General features: G+C 39.3%; 7 non-coding genes across 7 annotated transcripts; all 7 read left to right on the top strand.

Moving 5' to 3' along the window:
- The first annotated feature begins 151 nt into the window (after positions 1 to 151).
- On the top strand, positions 152 to 270 carry LOC113082163 (5S ribosomal RNA). The gene has a single exon (XR_003282471.1). It is a non-coding gene; the product is annotated as a 5S ribosomal RNA (ribosomal RNA).
- Positions 271 to 639: 369 nt separating this feature from the next.
- Positions 640 to 758, top strand: LOC113082211 (5S ribosomal RNA). The gene has a single exon (XR_003282516.1). It is a non-coding gene; the product is annotated as a 5S ribosomal RNA (ribosomal RNA).
- Positions 759 to 1,696: 938 nt separating this feature from the next.
- LOC113082194 (5S ribosomal RNA) lies at positions 1,697 to 1,815 on the top strand. The gene has a single exon (XR_003282500.1). It is a non-coding gene; the product is annotated as a 5S ribosomal RNA (ribosomal RNA).
- A 365-nt stretch (positions 1,816 to 2,180) lies between these two features.
- On the top strand, positions 2,181 to 2,299 carry LOC113082162 (5S ribosomal RNA). The gene has a single exon (XR_003282470.1). It is a non-coding gene; the product is annotated as a 5S ribosomal RNA (ribosomal RNA).
- Positions 2,300 to 3,529: 1,230 nt separating this feature from the next.
- Positions 3,530 to 3,648, top strand: LOC113082161 (5S ribosomal RNA). The gene has a single exon (XR_003282469.1). It is a non-coding gene; the product is annotated as a 5S ribosomal RNA (ribosomal RNA).
- Positions 3,649 to 4,017: 369 nt separating this feature from the next.
- On the top strand, positions 4,018 to 4,136 carry LOC113082159 (5S ribosomal RNA). Its single transcript, XR_003282467.1, has one exon. It is a non-coding gene; the product is annotated as a 5S ribosomal RNA (ribosomal RNA).
- Positions 4,137 to 4,793: 657 nt separating this feature from the next.
- On the top strand, positions 4,794 to 4,912 carry LOC113082158 (5S ribosomal RNA). The gene has a single exon (XR_003282466.1). It is a non-coding gene; the product is annotated as a 5S ribosomal RNA (ribosomal RNA).
- Positions 4,913 to 5,000: the final 88 nt, after the last annotated feature.

Here is a 5,000-nt window from a genome sequence, read left to right as displayed (position 1 = left end):
TTAGCAGGTTTAGGTCTGGTTAGTACTTGGATGAGAGACTGCCTAGGAATACCAGGTGCTTTAAGCTTTTGGGTTTTCTTTCCTACTTATATAATGTACTGGCGATAAGATGGGATGGTCTTTAAATAGCCCTCTCTTTGCAGCAGTCTTCGCTTACGGCCATACCAACCTGGCTATGCCCGATCTCGTCTGCTCTCGGAAGCTAAGCAGGTTTGGGCCTGGTTAGTACTTGGATGGGAGACCGCCTGGGAATACCAGGTGCTGTAAGCTTTTTGGAAACTTTTCACTTAGTATATAATAATTTTGCCAAAAAATAGAGTCAATGCCTGATCTCTGAATATTAGCAGGTTTGGGCCTGGTTAGTACATGGTTTGGAGACTGCCTGGGAATACAGGTGCTTTAAACTTTTTGGAAAATTTCACGATTTATATAATAATCTTGCAAAAAAAAAAAAAAAAAAAAAAAAGTCAATGCCCGATATCTGAATCTTAGCAGGTTTAGGTCTGGTTAGTACTTGGATGAGAGACTGCCTAGGAATACCAGGTGCTTTAAACGTTTGGGTTTTCTTTCCTACTTATATAATGTACTGGTGATTAGATGGGCTGGTCTTTAAATAGCCCTCTCTTTGCAGCAGTCTTCGCTTACGGCCATACCAACCTGGCTATGCCCGATCTCGTCTGCTCTCGGAAGCTAAGCAGGTTTGGGCCTGGTTAGTACCTGGATGGGAGACCGCCTGGGAATACCAAGTGCTGTAAGCTTTTTGGAAACTTTTCACTTAGTATATAATAATTTTGCCAAAAAATAGAGTCAATGCCCGATCACTGAATATTAGCAGGTTTGGGCCTGGTTAGTACATGGTTTGGAGACTGCCTGGGAATACCAGGTGCTTTAAACTTTTTGGAAAATTTCACGATTTATATAATAATCTTGCAAAAAAAAAAAAAAAAAAAAAAAAGAGTCAATGCCCGATCTCTGAATCTTACCAGGTTTAGGTTCTTGTTAGTACTTGGATGAGAGACTGCCTAGGAATACCAGGTGCTTTAAGCTTTTTTGAAACTTTTCACTTTGTATATAATAATTTAGCCAAAAAATAGAGTCAATGCCCGATCTCTGAATATTAGCAGGTTTGGGCCTGGTTAGTACATGGATGGGAGACTGCCTGGGAATACCAGGTGCTTTAAACTTTTTGGAAATTTTCACGATTTATATAATAATCTTGCAAAAAAAAAAAAAAAAAAAAAAAATGAGTCAATGCCCGATCTCTGAATCTTACCAGGTTTAGGTCTGGTTAGTACTTGGATGAGAGACTGCCTAGGAATACCAGGTGCTTTAAGCTTTTTTGAAACTTTTCACTTTGTATATAATAATTTAGCCAAAAAATAGAGTCAATGCCCGATCTCTGAATATTAGCAGGTTTGGGCCTGGTTAGTACATGGATAGGAGACTGCCTGGGAATACCAGGTGCTTTAAACTTTTTGGAAAATTTCACGATTTATATAATAATCTTGCAAAAAAAAAAAAAAGTCAATGCCCGATATCTGAATCTTAGCAGGTTTAGGTCTGGTTAGTACTTGGATGAGAGACTGCCTAGGAATACCAGGTGCTTTAAGCTTTTGGGTTTTCTTTCCTACTTATATAATGTACTGGCGATTAGATGGGATGGTCTTTAAATAGCCCTCTCTTTGCAGCAGTCTTCGATTACGGCCATACCAACCTGGCTATGCCCGATCTCGTCTGCTCTCGGAAGCTAAGCAGGTTTGGGCCTGGTTAGTACTTGGATGGGAGACCGCCTGGGAATACCAGGTGCTGTAAGCTTTTTGGAAACTTTTCACTTAGTATATAATAATTTTGCCAAAAAATAGAGTCAATGCCCGATCTCTGAATATTAGCAGGTTTGGGCCTGGTTAGTACATGGTTTGGAGACTGCCTGGGAATACCAGGTGCTTTAAACTTTTTGGAAAATTTCACGATTTATATAATAATCTTGCAAAAAAAAAAAAAAAAAAAGTCAATGCCCGATATCTGAATCTTAGCAGGTTTAGGTCTGGTTAGTACTTGGATGAGAGACTGCCTAGGAATACCAGGTGCTTTAAGCTTTTGGGTTTTCTTTCCTACTTATATAATGTACTGGTGATTAGATGGGCTGGTCTTTAAATAGCCCTCTCTTTGCAGCAGTCTTCGCTTACGGCCATACCAACCTGGCTATGCCCGATCTCGTCTGCTCTCGGAAGCTAAGCAGGTTTGGGCCTGGTTAGTACTTGGATGGGAGACCGCCTGGGAATACCAGGTGCTGTAAGCTTTTTGGAAACTTTTCACTTAGTATATAATAATTTTGCCAAAAAATAGAGTCAATGCCCGATCTCTGAATATTAGCAGGTTTGGGCCTGGTTAGTACATGGTTTGGAGACTGCCTGGGAATACCAGGTGCTTTAAACTTTTTGGAAAATTTCACGATTTATATAATAATCTTGCAAAAAAAAAAAAAAAAAGAGTCAATGCCCGATCTCTGAATCTTACCAGGTTTAGGTCTGGTTAGTACTTGGATGAGAGACTGCCTAGGAATACCAGGTGCTTTAAGCTTTTTTTGAAACTTTTCACTTTGTATATAATAATTTAGCCAAAAAATAGAGTCAATGCCCGATCTCTGAATATTAGCAGGTTTGGGCCTGGTTAGTACATGGATGGGAGACTGCCTGGGAATACCAGGTGCTTTAAACTTTTTGGAAAATTTCACGATTTATATAATAATCTTGCAAAAAAAAAAAAAAAAAAAAAAAAAGAGTCAATGCCCGATCTCTGAATCTTACCAGGTTTAGGTCTGGTTAGTACTTGGATGAGAGACTGCCTAGGAATACCAGGTGCTTTAAGATTTTTTGAAACTTTTCACTTTGTATATAATAATTTTGCCAAAAAAATAGAGTCAATGCCCGATCTCTGAATATTAGCAGGTTTGGGCCTGGTTAGTACATGGTTTGGAGACTGCCTGGGAATACCAGGTGCTTTAAACTTTTTGGAAAATTTCACGATTTATATAATAATCTTGCAAAAAAAAAAAAAAAAAAAAAAATGAGTCAATGCCCGATCTCTGAATCTTACCAGGTTTAGGTCTGGTTAGTACTTGGATGAGAGACTGCCTAGGAATACCAGGTGCTTTAAGCTTTTTTGAAACTTTTCACTTTGTATATAATAATTTAGCCAAAAAAATAGAGTCAATGCCTGATCTCTGAATATTAGCAGGTTTGGGCCTGGTTAGTACATGGATGGGAGATTGCCTGGGAATACCAGGTGCTTTAAACTTTTTGAAAAATTTCACGATTTATATAATAATCTTGCAAAAAAAAAAACAAAAAAAAAAAGTCAATGCCCGATATCTGAATCTTAGCAGGTTTAGGTCTGGTTAGTACTTGGATGAGAGACTGCCTAGGAATACCAGGTGCTTTAAGCTTTTGGGTTTTCTTTCCTACTTATATAATGTACTGGCGATAAGATGGGATGGTCTTTAAATAGCCCTCTCTTTGCAGCAGTCTTCGCTTACGGCCATACCAACCTGGCTATGCCCGATCTCGTCTGCTCTCGGAAGCTAAGCAGGTTTGGGCCTGGTTAGTACTTGGATGGGAGACCGCCTGGGAATACCAGGTGCTGTAAGCTTTTTGGAAACTTTTCACTTAGTATATAATAATTTTGCCAAAAAATAGAGTCAATGCCTGATCTCTGAATATTAGCAGGTTTGGGCCTGGTTAGTACATGGTTTGGAGACTGCCTGGGAATACCAGGTGCTTTAAACTTTTTGGAAAATTTCACGTTTTATATTATAATCTTGCAAAAAAAAAAAAAAAAAAAAAAAGTCAATGCCCGATATCTGAATCTTAGCAGGTTTAGGTCTGGTTAGTACTTGGATGAGAGACTGCCTAGGAATACCAGGTGCTTTAAGCTTTTGGGTTTTCTTTCCTACTTATATAATGTACTGGTGATTAGATGGGCTGGTCTTTAAATAGCCCTCTCTTTGCAGCAGTCTTCGCTTACGGCCATACCAACCTGGCTATGCCCGATCTCGTCTGCTCTCGGAAGCTAAGCAGGTTTGGGCCTGGTTAGTACTTGGATGGGAGACCGCCTGGGAATACCAGGTGCTGTAAGCTTTTTGGAAACTTTTCACTTAGTATATAATAATTTTGCCAAAAAATAGAGTCAATGCCCGATCTCTGAATATTAGCAGGTTTGGGCCTGGTTAGTACATGGTTTGGAGACTGCCTGGGAATACCAGGTGCTTTAAACTTTTTGGAAAATTTCACGATTTATATAATAATCTTGCAAAAAAAAAAAAAAAAAAAAAAAAGAGTCAATGCCCGATCTCTGAATCTTACCAGGTTTAGTTCTGGTTAGTACTTGGATGAGAGACTGCCTAGGAATACCAGGTGCTTTAAGCTTTTTTGAAACTTTTCACTTTGTATATAATAATTTAGCCAAAAAATAGAGTCAATGCCCGATCTCTGAATATTAGCAGGTTCGGGCCTGGTTAGTACATGGATGGGAGACTGCCTGGGAATACCAGGTGCTTTAAACTTTTTGGAAATTTTCACGATTTATATAATAATCTTGCAAAAAAAAAAAAAAAAAAAAAAAGTCAATGCCCGATATCTGAATCTTAGCAGGTTTAGGTCTGGTTAGTACTTGGATGAGAGACTGCCTAGGAATACCAGGTGCTTTAAGCTGTTGGGTTTTCTTTCCTACTTATATAATGTACCAGCGATTAGATGGGATGGTCTTTAAATAGCCCTCTCTTTGCAGCAGTCTTCGCTTACGGCCATACCAACCTGGCTATGCCCGATCTCGTCTGCTCTCGGAAGCTAAGCAGGTTTGGGCCTGGTTAGTACTTGGATGGGAGACCGCCTGGGAATACCAGGTGCTGTAAGCTTTTTGGAAACTTTTCACTTAGTATATAATAATTTTGCCAAAAAATAGAGTCAATGCCCGATCTCTGAATATTAGCAGGTTTGGGCCTG

Source organism: Carassius auratus, unplaced genomic scaffold (genome assembly GCF_003368295.1).
Source record: "Carassius auratus strain Wakin unplaced genomic scaffold, ASM336829v1 scaf_tig00035781, whole genome shotgun sequence".
In the NCBI taxonomy this organism is placed as follows: Eukaryota; Metazoa; Chordata; class Actinopteri; order Cypriniformes; family Cyprinidae; genus Carassius; species Carassius auratus.
This window is presented reverse-complemented; position numbering and strand designations above follow the sequence as displayed.